This window comes from Pinus tabuliformis, chromosome 3_1, assembly GCF_031772625.1.
Source record: "Pinus tabuliformis cultivar Carrire ecotype Pingquan chromosome 3_1, CPIR1, whole genome shotgun sequence".
Lineage (NCBI taxonomy): Eukaryota > Viridiplantae > Streptophyta > Pinopsida > Pinales > Pinaceae > Pinus > Pinus tabuliformis.
In genome coordinates this window covers 653,362,678-653,380,270 of record NC_142301.1, presented here as the reverse complement: position 1 = coordinate 653,380,270, position 17,593 = coordinate 653,362,678, and positions in this window count along the sequence as shown.

The following is a 17,593-nucleotide window of genomic DNA, read 5'->3' as shown; positions in this document are numbered from 1 at the left end:
CTACTCGAATAGGGAATTATTCTCTATGCATTTTTCCTAATGTACATGCATCACAATCATTATGTACTTTCTTTATCATAGGAAGATATCTTACCATTTCCTTCTTTTGTAGTAATAGCAAATCATTGTAGTTGATGTGGCCAAATTTCTGATGCCAAAGCTCTTCTGTAGTCAGGCTCGCTGCTGTTAATGCTTGAACTGGTGCAGGTCCCACATCCAGCTTGTACAAACCTCCTGTTCGGATTCCTGTAGCAATTGTCTTCATACCATCTAGCAGATATTTAATATAATAGTTACATTTAAAGAATTCAACTTTCAGATCTTGATCTGTAAACATGGATACAGAAATCAAGTTCTTTGTTATACCAGGCACATACAAAACATTACAAATTTGTTTGATATTACCATTAGGTAGAATGATAGAAACTTTCCCACATCCTTTGATTTGATGACTTCTGTCATCTCCTAGGTAAATCTGCATGCCTTCAATGATTTCTTTAAAATCTTCGAGCCAGTGCGTATTCCCTGTCATGTGTGTTGACACTCCTGAATCTACATACCAGATGTCTGCATCAACATTTTCATCATGATCTTCCATGAAAAATTTGAAATTCTGCACCTGATCACCATTCGCGAGATGACCCGCATGTCTTTTTTGCTTCTGCTATTCTTCATGATATTTCTTTTTCTTACACTCCCTGGCAATATGACCTAGTTTTCTGCAATAAAAACATTTAGTTTCAGTTTAGTTTCTATTCGAATGCATACCTTGGGTCTGATTCTGTCTTTTGTGTGAGTTTGCTCCGTTTTGATGTTGTGGACTTCCTTTCCCTTTGAAGAAGTTTTTTTTCACCATTAATGCAAGATTGGTGCTCTGGGGCTTCATAGACGATCTTATTTCTTCTTCCTACATCAGTATTCTTGTCAGCTCCTCAAATTTCGGGATCTTCTTTGTGGCATTTATCCCAGTGATAAACATTTGATAATCATTAGTGACACCATTCATTGTAATGGTTACAAGATCTGTATCGTCAACTGTATGACCAATGTCTGCTAATTTGTTCTTCGGATCCTTGATCCTTGCTACGAATGAAGCAAATGTTTCATTCTCCTCCATCTTCAGGGATAGGATCTTACTCTTGAGGAACAAAAGATGATTTGAATTCCTGATCTCATATAACTCCTTCAAAATTCCCCAGATCTCGTTCGCTGTCTTATAATCTCTAATGTGAGGTATGATGCAGTCTTTCACTGAAATATTTAATAGTGTCCTTGCTCTACCTTCTCGCTTCTCCCAATATGGGATTAATGCTGATCCAGTCGTGGGCCTCGGCTCATCCCCATTCGCAATCGTCCAAGCACTTTGCACTTCTATCAAAGTCTGCATATTGAATTTCCATTTCGCATAATCGGAACCATCGAGCTTGTTATGCTCATTCAAGCATGCTTCAAACATATTGTTGTTCATCTTGGCGATTTAAAAAAAAATCGACAGGTAAATGATGTTAAATTTACCCCGGATCTGTGACAGAGACAGATCACTGATCTTCAATGTTGTTTGATCTCGCAGCACACCCGTTGATCACCGTGGCTTCCTTCACAACCTCTAGACAACCTTCTGTTGTCAGCCTCTGCAACCTTCTCCAAGATGCAGCCTTCTCTCAGAGCCTTTTTTGTTGTTTACACGATCATCGCAGATATACACCCAATATCCGAGATTGTCGCAGATATACATCAATTTTCTGAGATGTTGTCATAGATGTATGCCTAATATCCAAGATTGTTGCAGATATACACCTTTTTATGTTCCTATACCAATAGGTGTCATAATTTATGATCGACTTAGTTTATCTATGTAATCTGTACATACCTTTGCTTTTTGAAAATTTTTTCCATATTCAAAAAGTCAAAAAAATTAAAAAATGTAAAGAGGGTATATCCTAAAAGAAAAATCAAAGGATAGAAAAATGAAAAAGGTCAAAAAATATGAATAATGAACGCCAAGAAAATGAAAAGACCATGAAAGTGTGCAAGTCAAAATGCCACTACCATTTACTTTGGTGAAAAATAAAAAGATTGTGTGCAGCTTGTCACTTATGCCACAATCCATGAATGGTCAAATAGTATAAACTTGGCTATTTCATGTTTTCAATTTCTATGTTCATAGATAGAGAACAAAATCTGACCAAACTGTATAATCTTGGCAGATAAGTAGATAGGTAGAGTAAATAAAAGGAGCTCAACAGTGTAATCTGAGCCCATGGATGTAATAAGGATAGACTTAGATAGATTTCCAGTGTAAAAGAAAAGAAAAGTTTGATAAGGGTTTTCCAGTTTAAGTGCACCCTAATAAAAGAAGTAAAAATGGTAGGATGTGTAGGTGGGTAAGTAGATGATTGGTTGCAGAATTATGTATGATGAAGGTTTAAGTTAAAAGATCAAAACATTTTCTTTCATCATTACATTACTTTGGAAAAGCATGGATGAGAAAGACACATTTACAAGGTTACATGATTAATTTCCTCATTCATTTTACCCCTTATTGTAACTAATTTCCCACAAGTGAAAGTTCCAAAAACCTTAAGTTAAAGGGGATCAGAGCATTTCTTTGAATTCTGGAGGGACCGGACTCTCGGCCCAATAACTTATAAGGTCAAAGGTGCTAAAAACCCCTCATCAAAATTCGCCCCTTCATCATTTATTCACTTCCTCTAAAAACCCCTTTTCCCTAAGTAAATTCACTATTTGCTAAGGAAAAGTGATTACCCCACAAAATCCCTCTAGCCTAAGTTATAATGTTTTAATATGAAAAACAAATCAATGTTAAACGCATTATACTTAGCGCACTTTTATTTTCATCTCATATGAACATCTGATTTTACTTCTGTATTAAATTCGAAAAATCACCCATTTACCGTATATTTTATTGTTAAAAACCCCATATATTAATAATCCCGTCCTCGAGGTTTGAAATATAAACCTTAATAATGAAATGATTAAAATAAGGGATGAATTAATTATTTGAGATTAATTAATAACCTAAAACTCCCACCAAATAACAGAGATTAATTAACCAATCTGTGGTTAATTAATAATCTATCCTCGCCCAATCACATCACCCCCGATATTATTAATTTCCCTAAATCCGCAATTAGTTCCCATCAGGCCCCTCCATTAACTCCCGATCAAATCCGCGCCCCGATCACCATACGATCTGACCCTTTCAGATCTAATGGTCGACGCTCATATCGGGCAACCTCCGATACCGAACTTTAACCGCCTGATGTGAGCGGTTTTACTATTTTCCCGCCGCTACGTGTCGCCTGATGAATGGCATCAAGAAAAACTCTCCAAATACCACCTAGCGCTCAAAAGATGTGCGATGAAAACCATTACCGCTTCTGCTTACCACCATCACTAAACGACAAAGTGTCCCATCCATTAACTAGCGCCATCTGTCCCTTTCACCATACCCACCAAACATTTTGAATTTGTGAATAAAAAAAAAATACTCATTATTTTTATTTTACCGAAACAAAAGAACCTTCTATTCTCCATGCACACAGAAGCATGTTCATGCTGTCACCCTGCGTTCAAACCATCAACTCCAAGAAGCCGTTGAACTCCCAGTCGCCACTGTAGACCAGCACGCCCCATCCAGACTACACACCAGTGCCATTCCGTTTCCCGTACCACCATAACTAGGTATTTACCCACTTCTACTGGAAAACCCTATGTTTATATCAAACCAGGACTAAATTTCTTTAGAAACTCAGTGTTTTTATCAGAATTTAAGCGGTCCAATACTCTGAAAACTCCCTAGAAAAACCTAGTTCTCCATAAGATCCCTGAATTTCCCTTCCGACATCCTTGAATACACAAGAACCAAGGATGGAAGCTCCCATCGCCCTAAATGTCATGCCACTTACTACTCCCCACAGAGATTTGGACCACTTTCCCTTGGCCGATAGAGATTTTCAAATAAAGGACCTTACTTTTGATGAAACCCCCTTGAAATTACATTGTAAGTACCGGGACAATTATCTGAACCATGTTGATAAAATAGGTCTTTGAGAATCAAACCTACCTAAGTATCAAATCCCCACTGTCCATATTTTCCCAGATATTATCCACCAATGCCATGCAAACTATGACCCTAATATGAGAGCTGTAATGTCCCCAGACCACAAAATCCTATTCACCATTACAGCCGAATCCATAAATGAGATGTTGCAGTTGTAGCCTGGTCATAACCTCGCTCCCCTTTCCATTTCTGATTTGCTTGAAAGAGATTCAAAGTTGTCTAGTTCCGAAATTACCCAAGTCCGCCAGACTTTCATTAAAGAAAAATATAGGGTAAAAGACCCCCCTCCTTACATGTCATGCTTCTTTACTAATCTGGGCAGGGATATCATCACCATGATTGCTTGCATTTTGGGTTTTACCACTAATGAGTATGTAGATGAGATAACCTTAGCCTACATGTCTATTTTTACCCCTGGTCAACCTCCTGCAGCCAAATTTGACTATGCTACATTCATTGCAGATAAGATGCATGACCAATTCATGAGATTAGAGAACGAGAGAGTATTTAAATATTCTTCAGTCTTGTATCATCTTTTTCTCTACTACCAAACTGATAAATTCGCTTTCTCTATCCAAAAGCTTGATACTAAAAGGAATCTTAGGTCTGTTATCTTTTGGACCTCAATTTTCCATTATTCTAGCTCTTCTCCTCATCCTTACACATATTTCATTGACTTATTTGTACATCCAGTAAATACTATGCTATCAGAAAATCCTCCTCCCAGGATTAGTGCAGACATTAAAAGAGTTCTTCAGTTATCCAAGCAGTACAAGGTTGGGGATTGGTACTTGTACTAGAACCATACCGAGATCAGAATTTATGGGTGTGAGTTGCATCCCTATAAACTGCCCAAATATCTCCCTATGCGATTATTTGCTTTGGAGTACTATGGGAAAATGATCAATTCTGATGAAATCCACTTTGTAAAGACTAAGAAGAAAGCTCAGCTAAGGATAAAGGATCACCTAGGCCCATTTATTTGCAACAACAGAAGAGCAGGGCAAGAGGCAGAGGAAATCCTTGAGAGATTGAGATTGAAAAAGAGCTTCATCTGGCCTTATGACCCTCATAGCTTCATCTGTGACAGAAGGCAAAAGCATAAGCTATCCCCCTACATCCACCATAGGATCCCAGAGATTGAGCAATATGCAAATCAGACTGAATGGGTGGAAGGAACTCTCATAGATCAGGATAGCACACAGGTAGAAGTTGACAATGTATGGGTAGATTTGGAGAAAAGAATTGATGAAAATTTCTTTGCACAGGTGCTAGGAGAGACTTCATCACCAAAACAGTGAGAAGAACCCAGCACTCAACCATCAAAGCATTAAGATACATCAGACCAAGCAGTTCATTCAGGACAACAAGAAGAATCAGAGCATCCTGAAATTTCAGAGGAGTTGGCTCCACCTCAGCAAATCATGAGCAACCCTCCAGTTTTACAAACTCCTCTCAATGAGGAAAGAAATCCTAAAAGGGACTGGGAAGAGGCTACTCATTATAGCAAGCCTACTAATCAAACCTTTGCTAAAAGGAAAAGATTGAATCCTTATGCAGAAGAAGAATTCATTAAGGAGACCACAGGCAACACAGTGGCAGAAAGGACAGAGAGCATGCAAACTATCCCAACAGGTGGGACCCCATCTACTTCACACATGCAAGTATTGGAAAGACAACAGAGCACAGAGGTGTCTTCCTTCAGGGCTTCCTCTGAACAGAGCCTGGATATCAAGGGTAAGTATAAAGAAATAAAAGCGAGGAATGAGAAATTGAAAGCACAAACTTATGCCCATTACCTCAAAATGGCCCCAACCAACCAGACCAGACTTATGTCAGCTTTTGACATAAAGGAAGGAAAAATGCAGATGAGTTTCCTAAAGCCCACTATACAGCAGCCAAAATCCATGGCAGATTACTTTAAAACTGATTTTGAAGTATTGGAAAAGGATATTCATCCTATTGACCAAATAGAACTACATAAGCAGACTGGTGAAATGGTTTATTCTACTTTAACTAGCAAAGCCATTGCAGCCCATCAACTACAAAATTCATTGCATAACACCTCTGCACAACTGCAATTAGAAAAAGCTTCCTCTCAAGCTAAGGACACCAGAATAAAAGCTTTAGAAGATCTGATAATAGAATTGGGACATGATCCCAAAGATGTGAAGGCAGCTGAACAGTTAATTAAAAATAAGAATGATGACATTGCTGCCTTGAAAAAGCAGCTTAAGATCCCTCCACTCCATCATCCTCAAACTACAGAAGTTATAGAAAGAAAAAAGGAGGAAGAACTTATGGACCTGGTCCTAAGACTAAATGACCAGCTAAAGGAAATTGAGGACGAATTGGAAAAATCAATACAGTCTAAGCAAAGTGAGTCGACCACTTCTCAGACTGTTATTCCCATAGTTTCTACAGTTGTGCCTTCCACTTTGGCAACTGCCTTGGCGCCAACACTTCCACTAGTCACAACACTGCTAATAACAGGAACCACTTTGACTACAAGTACACCAGCCAACACAGAGTCAACAACAAAAAAGACCGATGATATGATCAAAGCCATGGAACAAATGAGCATCCACGCAACTGAGTTGAAGAAACTTAAAGAACAAATTTCAAGCTTAGAAACCAATTATGAGCTTGCACAGATTCAAAAGAAAGAAGAAGAAAGGAAAAACAGAAGGATGGAAGAAAGAATCAAGTCCTGGTAAATGACTTAACATTTGAAAAACCTTTGAAAGATATAAAAGACATTTTATGGACCAATATCATTGATTCCATCAATGATATTTGGCCTTCCATCCAGATCATTTTTGAGCAAACTGAGCTAGTGAAAATAGTTGTAGAAGCCATACAGAAAACCAAAGAAGAATTGGGGGATAAACCTGAAGAGGCAACCCAATTAATCAAATTTTTGAATAGAAGAAACAGGCACCAGCTAGAGCAATTAGAAATTGAGGATAGAACTGTCACCATCCTGGAAATTAAGACAGTTCTTACTAAAAATAACTTGATGCTTAATTTGGAAAAAATATGTCAAAGTATTCACGAGGACATAGATGATTTTATGTTAAAATATGGCATTCTAAGAGACAAAGGCCTTCCAAGCCCACTGGTCATAAATGACAAGTTAATGATTCATGACGATTACATTGAGAAACTACACAAACAAGCCAGAAGTCAAACTAGCTCTTCTACAACAAAAGAACTACCTACAGGAAAGGTGCTTTATGATGGTTTATAAAATCTTTTTTATATTAAACATGAAGTGAAACACCTGCTCACGCACTAGCCCAATTTTTCTAAGTACACTGAAGCTGACAAAGTGTACAGGAAATTGATCAGAATGAAAATACCAAATGATGAATGGTGGACTAATATGACAGATATACTATAAGTTACTATAGTAAATCTGTAAAATATAAAATATTTACTAAGGTAAGGTCTGGTAACACAGGTAAAGAGTATCAGAACACAAGTAAAGAGTGTCAGCAGGTGAAAGTAAGAAGAAGATCCAGCACACAATTACAAAAGAAACTGCAAGAGGCAAATCCGAGTTCCAACATCCAGCTCGTTCATAAATAAAGGGACAACAACAATTTGTTTTCCATCTGTCTCTATCTTTATGTAAAAGATATTTTGTATTTCCTATAATAAATCTCATATGGTTATGAGATATTTTTGTATAAATACTTCAGAAATTGAAGTCATTAGGGTGGATTCGAAGACATTTCTGGTATACATTTCATATCAAGCTAGTGAGTTGTTGTAATCAAGTCTGGATTGGTTGCTGGATCATGAAATAAAGTTAAAGACATTTCACAGGATTCTTGTGCACAATGGAAACCAAATAAATATTATCTCTTCATGTTATTATTGTTTTGTCATCATGCTATAAATATTCACATGTTTTCTTTATAAAATCTGAATAGTAAACAAAGAAAAAATATTTCAGAATTAGCTTTAATCTCTCTGTTTTGACACGTTTACATTTTCATTGTTTTCTACTGAATTACCTCGGTTTAGGTAATCTTAGTTGCTCCCCTACTTCCGTAGTTTTTCCCTTAGGTCAAAAGTGAAGAATTCTTAATTTCCCTTTACCACTGACCTCCCTCTATTCCTCATCTTGATCCCAGTTTAAGGATTCTTCATTGCCCTTTTACCTTGACTAGTTTTACCTCATCCATTTCAACCCACATATTTGCTTTATGTTGTACTAGCTTGCCTTGTGAATTCTCCCTCTAGCAATTGATCTACTCCGGTTGAGCTACTCTTTGTTTGACTCCATAGCCCAATGGACTGAAGGCTTGCTCCACCCATCTGTTCCTAGAATTCCACCACCCAAGCAAAATCAAAACACCATTAAACTTTCATAACTAGTCTAATATCCCAACAAACAACGCTAAATCATAAAGAGAGAGCCCTCTCTGGACTTTGGTTGGCTAGAACCCGAGTCTAAAAGATTGGTTTGTAGTTACCTTGGATCCTTTCTTTCTTTTGGATAACTTCTAAGGAAAATCTGAGTGATAACGCACCTAATATCTGAGATTGTCACAGATTACACTGAAAACCTACGACAATTGAAAAATAAAATGTGTGAGGAGTGTAGTAGTGCTATCATCACGCTTATCCATTGTTTAACCTGCGATGATTTCGGTTTAGTCACACCGACCAGACAACGTACAGGTTCCTTAGCCTTGACACTCCGATACCATGATAAAAATGGCAATGTTTGTATTAATAAACTAAAACCAAAGAGAGTCTGAACCAGTATAGTCTGGCTGTGTAGAACGCTCTACATTGTTCATGCACATTACACATTAAATACATCGTAAGAAATAGAAACTAATTCTTATCCTGAGGTTACGTGAACCAACTCTACCTATTCTAGGATATTCTCCATTATCTTCAACAATTTTTGCATTAAATCCAAATTGAACCGTATTACATGATTGAAGATATATCTGAAAATCACCTCATTTAAGAACTCTTTAACTCCTTGTTGGGAGGACTGTGAGAGCACTTTGACAGCTATGTATTTTCCTTGGGTCAATTTACCCAAAAACACCGATCCAAATCCCCCTCGCTCGATCTCTTGATTAAAGGTCTGTGTGCCCGCTATCATCTCATCTAGAGTGAAGGCTTGGGTTTTCGTTGAACTTGGCACTATGACCATCGAATAATCTATAATCAATGAAGGGAAAATAGAGTTACTGAGAATCACAACACCACCAATCAATCAATCAATCTAAGCTAATATAAGCTAATTTCATTTACAGGGATGACTACCATTATGTATCGTATTATAATATATTTAATATTATTAGTATTTATTAACCTTGGTACAAGAAAGATCTTGGTTCCATTTCCTGCTCACTTCTTTTGTCAGCAACACCTTGTTCTTTTCTCCATAATTTGTTGTAATACACAACAATTGACTCTATCATTGCTGAAGCGATTATTAGAATACCGCCTACTGTCATTCCGAACAAAACATTGCCTTTTTTCTTATTTGTAGTATGCAGAATGTATTTCCCCTTATGCATAGGTAAGTAGGAGTTTCCACAGTAATTGCAGTAGACCAAAGATTATCCATGAACGTCCTCCAATAAGATTAATGAGAATCTGAGTTGGATTGATTATTGTCTTAATTTGTTGATGGCATTTCTTTTATAGAAAGTAGGAAAGAAAATTTGAAATATCAAATGATTTATGTCAAAACATGAGGAATATAAAATATGATATGGTTACCAAAATTTCAATGAACCATTAAGAAGTTGGATAGGAATTACACCACTAAAACTATTATTATTTATTGTGAAAATAAACACTGCGATATTTACTTCTTTGATCGTGTTTAATTCTGAATAAAATTGTGGAATTTTTTTTTGAATAAAATGTGCCAAAAATTCAATAGAATTAGAAGGAAAAGGGAGACGTACAACTCTTTTAGGTTTTTCAGATCGCATAAGCAGTAAGGAAGAGTACCGCTCAAGTTGTTGTTTCTTAGATATCTACATAATTAACAAAGTAATTTTGGTTTTATGAAAATGTATATGCTCACTAAAAACAGAAAAATTGAAAGTTGAATGTTGAAAAAACAAACAAACTGAAAATTGAAATGTTGAGAAGAAACTTACAATCTCTCCAACTTGGTTAAACTGGGGAAATTTGGCATATTCTCGGTAAAAGAATTACTATCCAGACAAGCTGTGAGTAGCTGCAAGTGGCATGGCCACATCAATGGGGCTTAGTGGCTGGAATCCCAAGCCCACCTGAAAAGGGCTATGGCTAGTCGAGCTGTGAAGAGCTCGATTGTAGTTGTGCTGAACATAGGGGAGGCTCTCGTCCCATATGCATGGATTCTTTGAGTTGTACATGCGTAGAATGTGTACAATCATCCTATTGAAAACCTCTGTCTGGCCATCAGTTTGAGGATGGAAGGCTGTGGACTTAGTGAGTTTGGTGTGTAGCATTGACCAGATACTGGACCAAAATGTACTAAGGAACTGACAGTCCTGATATGAGATGATAGAATGTGGGATCCCAAAGTGCACCCACACTCTGTTGTGATATTCTTCTTGCAGGCCGCCATAAATGCCATCTTTGAGAACCTATCGACGACCACAAAAACACAGTCATTTCCATGCTTAGTGGAAGGAAGGCCTGACATGTAATCCATGGAGATGGATTCCCAAGGTCAACTAGTGGTAGGCAGTGGGGCATAGAGGCCTTGTTTCTTGATGGTTGGTTTGGTAATGGCACAGGCAGTTCATGATCTGATGTACTTCCCAACATCCTATCGAAGATTTGGCCAATAGAAATACTTTTGCAGTACTACCATCGTTTTCTCGACCCCGAAATGCCCAACAACCCGACTGTAGTGTGCTTCCCAAATCATCTTGGCACGCTCGCTTGAAGGAATGCAAAGGTGACCCAGGTGGCATAACAGGGCATCCTCGAGGTGAAAATATGGAACATGCTGACCCTCCAAGAGTGTCTGGTATGTGTGGCCAAATTCTAGGTCGCTTTTGTAGAGAAGTGGCCAATCAGAAGTCTCATGCCCACAAGAGTTGAGCACAGTGGTTAATGCCATGATCGGTGGTCGACTGAGGCAATCTGCAACATTATTGGTGCTGCCCTTCTTATACTTGATATTCAAATGGAACTATTGCAGGTATGTGTTAGACTCAGTCTTGTCAGTCCTTTGTCAGAGTCAAATTCACCAAGGTTCATTTCTCGTCATTTGCAGTCATCAAATTCCATTTTGGTCAAAAGAGTCATTTTAATTCTTGAGTCCAGGGTTTTGTCTCCAGAAATGCGAAATAACGCTTGAAGGCCAAAGGGAGGTTCAATAAGTTTCTTATTTCAAGAGTTGCATCATCATTAATGCTCACAAATATTTCTTCTTCAAAACTCTGTTTTGAAGAAGAAATCGTCAATTTGTAATGTTTGTAATGAGTTGGTAATTTTATCATGGAATATTTCGCGTGTAGCCTCTCCTGATCATCATCCCTGCACGAATCTACCAAGAGGCTATCCTTCAATTTCATAAAATCGAAAAGGAAAACTTGCATAACAGAGTTTGTATTAAAATTGAAAAGTGTCGAAGTTCAGTTGGTGTGCACAAATCGAAAGTCAAATCCCTATCATAAGAGACATTTCTGTGTTCTAACATCTCATTTTCATGCCAAATAACATCAGAGAACTGAAGGGAAAACATGGAGAAAGAAAATTCAATGTTGGAGGTCGAAATTACGTTGAAACGGAGCTATGCAGCGCATAGGAAGAAGGCGCGACACACATGGGCCGCTCCTCCGCAGTGTAAAATTAACACTGGCCCGGCGCACTGGGAGTGTGCGCGTTGCACAGAGCCCCCCATCAAATTTTCTCCACCGCTTCACCAAATTTCAAATCAATTCGGTTTTATAGCGATCCAAGGTGATTTAATGAGGGGGAGTTCTGTGGAGACGAGTTGTTGACATGATGCATTGTATTGTAAATGCTGCAGTGCCGCCAAACTCAAGGAAAAATTTCGTTAGACAAAGGGCGCTTTCCAGTAGAACAATTGAATGCATAACCAATGTCGAAGCATTCTCCCTAGAAAGCTGCAAATCTTGTACATGTCACCAATAACTTTAGTCGTTATATGAGGAAATCCGCGAGTTCAAGGAGCAATCAGGTATGAATCACTATACTGGAGATCAATGGTAGCAGGGCAAATACAGGACACTTGGAAATATAGGCAAAGAAAGCACATCAATTCTCTTGCATGGACAAGGGGATAACAGAATGTCAAAATGCAAATTTATCAAGCTTCAATTGAGCTATTCCTCATGCTCAACTCGCAAAATGAATACTTAAACTTCCTGGTATCAGATAGATCTTGCATTGTTTCAGCTGTCAGAAAAATGTTGGAAGAGGACTCCTATGACAGCTCCTACAGATATTGCAAACAGTGCAGCAAATTCGCAGACATCTCCACGCCCTGTTATGACCAGTCAAGATCCTCCTTGTACACTCCGTTTGGTTCGCTGCCGCGCAGTTAGATGAGATTTTTTTGAGGACTGCCACTTTAATGATATGACTGCGGATTTTCAAATAAAATAAGTATTATTGCAACTGGGACATGTGTTGTTTTAGCTTGTGATTGAGATAAACTAGGCGTTTGCCATGGGCTGGTGTATTATGTTTAGAAAATTCCATTACCTACCCAAAACCAACTTTTCATTATTAGTATGATGTGGCGTTCTTGGGTGGGAGTGAATTTTGGTTTAAAGGCATCTATGAAGGACTCCATTTCAATCGCTAAATGGCCAGTTCTTAAAGGATGGTATTTTTAACAAGATCTATCCATTTGTTTTTGTATGGTGGCATATATTATCTTCAGAGGAAATCGGGTGCTTTGAATATGATGTTTGTATGCATTTTGTTTGTGACACCAAAATAGTCACTCGATATTCTCATTTTCATTAAAAGTTATTCAAATGGAAAAACAGAAAGCAGAACAGTCAAAGACTGAATGCCTACACATAGGATTGGATGGTCCATTTTGTTTTTTCAGTTGCAGTCCAGAAATACCAGTGCTTTGATGGACTGTGTTGGATATGGAAAATGTTGGTTGTGGAGGAAACTTCGAATCCTTGGTCTTGGAACAGCTTTGAAAATACTTTTCTCAAAGGATAAAGGTAGTGGAAGACTTGAGATGAATGAATGGCCCCAATGCAGAAAGTATGACAGAGTTACCTTTTGATTGCATATTGTGTGATATACCTTGCAGTGGAAGTGGAACCATTCGTAAGGCACCTGGTATCTGGAAAAAATGGAATGCTGAAGTTGGCAATGAGGTACATCACCTTCAAGTTCAAATTGCCATGTGAGGTGTTTCATTGCTGAAAGGGGAGCCCTATATACCGCTCTTGTTGTTATGTATGCTCTTACATCTGGCATAGCAGGCTACATTGTAGCTGGAAATGGAGGTTTTCTTTATTCAAGGCGGAATTTTAGTTTAAAGGCTATTTTTATTAAAAAGAAAATTAGTTTTATTCAAAAGGCCCAGGTAAAGGGAAAGCGAACAGTCACAGATTGAACGCCTACATTTAAAACAAAGACACTTGTCATAGCAGAGAATATGAAACGAGGTCATCTTTCCTACTCTTGATAGACAGGTAAAGAATGTGTCTCCAACCTACTCACTTGAGCATAAAGGGGAAAATGACCTTTTTGACGAAGTTTTTGAATTACTAAATTCAACTGTGAAATGCAAGGATAAAGGACCACTGAAGTTAGGTCAAGATTTGGTTTGTTGTACAGAGGCGATTCATACCTCTCTATTTCAACATATGTCAAAGAAGAGAAACAGGTTTTCCCATTGCTTAGACAACATTTTTCCTTCAGAGAGCAAGCTTCACTAGTGTGGAAATTCATGTGCACGATACCCGTGAATTTGATGGAGAAATTTCTTCCATGGCTTGTGTCATCACTTTCAGTTAATGAAATAAATGACACCATCAAGTGTATGCATAAAATAATACCAAAGGAGAAGCTGCTTCGAGAGGTTTTATTTACCTGGCTGATAGGGAAGAAACCACAAAATGATGTTGAAGATATTATCATACCCCAAATTAAACAGGTAGTGTGCTATTTAGAAGAATCATGATGTACAGAAGCAGGGGCAGCATCAACAAAGCAAAGTATTGAAGGTTCAATTTTTTTTTTTTTTTAATGTTGCCCTATGAAAATGTGTACAAGACTCTCACCTATTGAGTATGATCTTCTGAATAATGATGATTGTACTTTGTTGAATCCTCCTATCAGTAGGATAAAATACTGGATAAAGCTATCAAAACGGAGTTGAAAGAAATTGCTAAAGAGGCACATAAAATGCATCATTGTGGAGTTGTTTCAAATATTTCCTCATTCATTAATCATTTGTGATTCCTTGCAGAAGTTGGTATCTTCTGCAGTGCTGTGGAGGATAAAGTATTATTTCCAGCCATTGATCAGAAAATTAGAAAACGTGTCTCCTTATTTAATGAGGATGGAGTGGAGAAAACACAAACTGAGAATTTTCGAAGCCTCATAGAAAGAATACACATTCCTAGAGGAAACTTAAATACATCTGAAGTTTATTGTAAGTTTTATACACAGGTTGACCTGATAATAAGGATAATTCAACAGAATTTTCTTGGTGAGGAGATTGAGGTGATTCCTCTAGCATGTGAGCATTACGGTGTTGAAGAGCAACGCACTCTTTTCTATCAAAGCCTACGTATGATGCCATTGAAATTACTGGAATGTGTTCTACCATTGCTTGTTGCAATGCTAAGTGAACAAGAATCAAAGGAAATGCTTCAAGACATGCGCCTAGCAGCTCCTGTCGCTGACATGGATCTAGCTACACTTTTCTTTGAATCGGCTTGCAAAGGATTTATTAAAAATTACTTCAGAGATTTACAAAGGGAAGGCGATTATAGACTTGTTTCCATAGATATAGATGAAAGGCCCCTAAAATGACCTCACTCTTGCAAAATAGAACATGAAAGTTTTGCTTCTGACCAAAAAGTGCTCCAGTGAGCCCAATGATATGATGGAGTGGGTCTGGCAGTGTGTTCTTAAACAATAGCTTAAAGAAAGTCTTGGCATTAGTTCTAGGGTCTATGTCGGCTAATATTTTATTGGTAAAGGCCACACTATTGCCAAGCAGGGTTGATCTTTCCCTACTCTCTATCCTCATTAGCTATTGGTGAACAAGAGATGCTAGTGCAGGTTACAACATTTGTTTCTCTAATGTACGTGCGCATCTGCACATATTTTCCTCTTTTCAAGCTTGGAATGTTCACTTTATATTCCTTGACACCTGGCCCTTCATTTCATAACATCTGGCGAGCAAAGTTGTTAAATTTCTTCCCTGTAGTAACAAAAAGGGCGAAGGAAGGTGAAAAGTCAAAAAACTAAAAGCCTAAATATAAAACAAAGATATCTACAACAGAGGAATAGGATCCGATCTCTTATTTTTGACTTCAGATATGATCTGCAGCTATAGTTGTTGCCTTTTTATTGGTCATCAAAGAGTTTCAAGTGGAATAATGAGACGTTGTTCTATCTATAGAACAGATGGATGGTTCATTCCATATCCTTAGGATTTTAGTTTTAACAACTCCCCATTTGGATCGATTTGTTTTCTCATAGTGGAGCTTATTTATTGCATAAAGAATCATTTGTAAAGGGTTCTGAGTTTTGAGAAAAAGTGTGGGAAGAAAGAATCTAGCACTATCACTGTATAGTTTTGACAGAGAAATAATTAAATGGTGCAACTCTGATTTATAAGATTTCTTGCGGTATGAGTTTTGGCATGTGTTTTTTCTCTCTGTTTCATATGTATCCTGTGATGTTTTGCAGTTCATTCATGATCATTTCCAGCTGAATACTTTTAAGTGAGAAAGGTAGAATTCAGTCATTGCTCTGCCTTGAGGAAGTGCTTAGTCTTTATGTGTTTTCTTCTGCCTGGAAAGGATTCATACATTAATGCCCTTTTCAGTTTTCTTAAACAGTCTTTTCACCCCATTTAAATTCAATTCGATTTCTAAAACCTCATGCTTATCTCGCCTTATGAAATATCTTGTGCCTTTGGTTAAATCTCTGCTCATGTTGTCCTTGTCCCATACAACCCAGCAACTTAGTCATTAAATAAAATATTCCTTATTCAAATTCATTTACTAGCCTAAAATCAGTTACCATTTAAGTCATCTCAAACTTTATTGATCATTTTATCGAGATAGACCTGGATAGAGCCCTCTCTTGTCCTCGTAGGGCTAGCTACGAGGCTGAGCTTGGTTTGATGTTGCCTCGAGTTTTTGCCTTCTTCAGCCTGAGGCAGATTCGAGCGCTAACAGTATGTAGACCACTTCTGATGGTGATCATTCTGCAATTTCCCTTGGGTCTTTATGAACTGCAGGGGTCAGTGGTCTGTGTGGATGAGCGTTTCCTTCCCCAAAATGTAATGCTTCCATTGTCAGCAGGCCTACACAATGGAATACATCTCTTTATCATAAGTGGGATACTTCCAGACTGTGTCTAAAAGTGTTTCACTGTGATATGCCACTAGATGTCTGTGTTGAGTAAGGACTACACCAATAGCATAGTCAGAGGCATCTATCTCGACCTCAAATGGTTGTTGTAAATCTGGTAACTGAGCACTGGTGCCGTGCAGAGGCGATCTTTCAACTCTATGAATGCCTTTTGTTGAGATTCAGACCAAAAGAAATTTTCTTTCGCTCCTCCCTTGGTGACTTGACTCAAGGGCCAACTGATATGAGAAAAACCCAACATGAACCTGTGGTAGAAGTTTGCAAGACCTAGAAAGCTGTGGAGCTCTGTTAGAGTGGTTGGAGATGGCCAATCTCGAATGACTTGGATCTTGGTTGGATCCACATGCACCCCCTGTTAATATATCCCAGATACTGAACCTGGGTCAGGCCAAAAGTTCATTTCTCCAAATTGGCACATAGCTTGTGCTGCCGTAGTGTTTGGAGAACCTGTCGGATGTGGTGGAGGTGCCCTTACCAACTCTGGGTAAAGATCAGAATGTCATCCAAGTATACAACTACAAATGAGTTGGTGAATGGCCACAAGATGTCATCCATTAGCCTCATGAAGGTTGCAGGAGCATTCGTCAATCCGAAAGTCATAACCAACCATTCCAAAAGGCCCTCCTTGGCTTTGAAGGTAGTCTTCCACACATCAGAGGGTTCGATTGGTACCTGGTGATATCTTGACTTCAGATCGATCTTGCTGAAATATTTCGCCCCCTTTAGTTGGTGCAGAAGGTCATCAATCCGCGGGATCAGGTACCTATTTACGGACAGTGATCCTTTTCAGTGCCCGATAGTCAATACAGAGTCTCCAAGTCCCATCCTTCTTTTGTACCAACACGATCGGGCTCCCACAAGTTGATTAACTTGGATGGATGTAACCTTTCTGCAGGAGCTCCTGATTCTACCT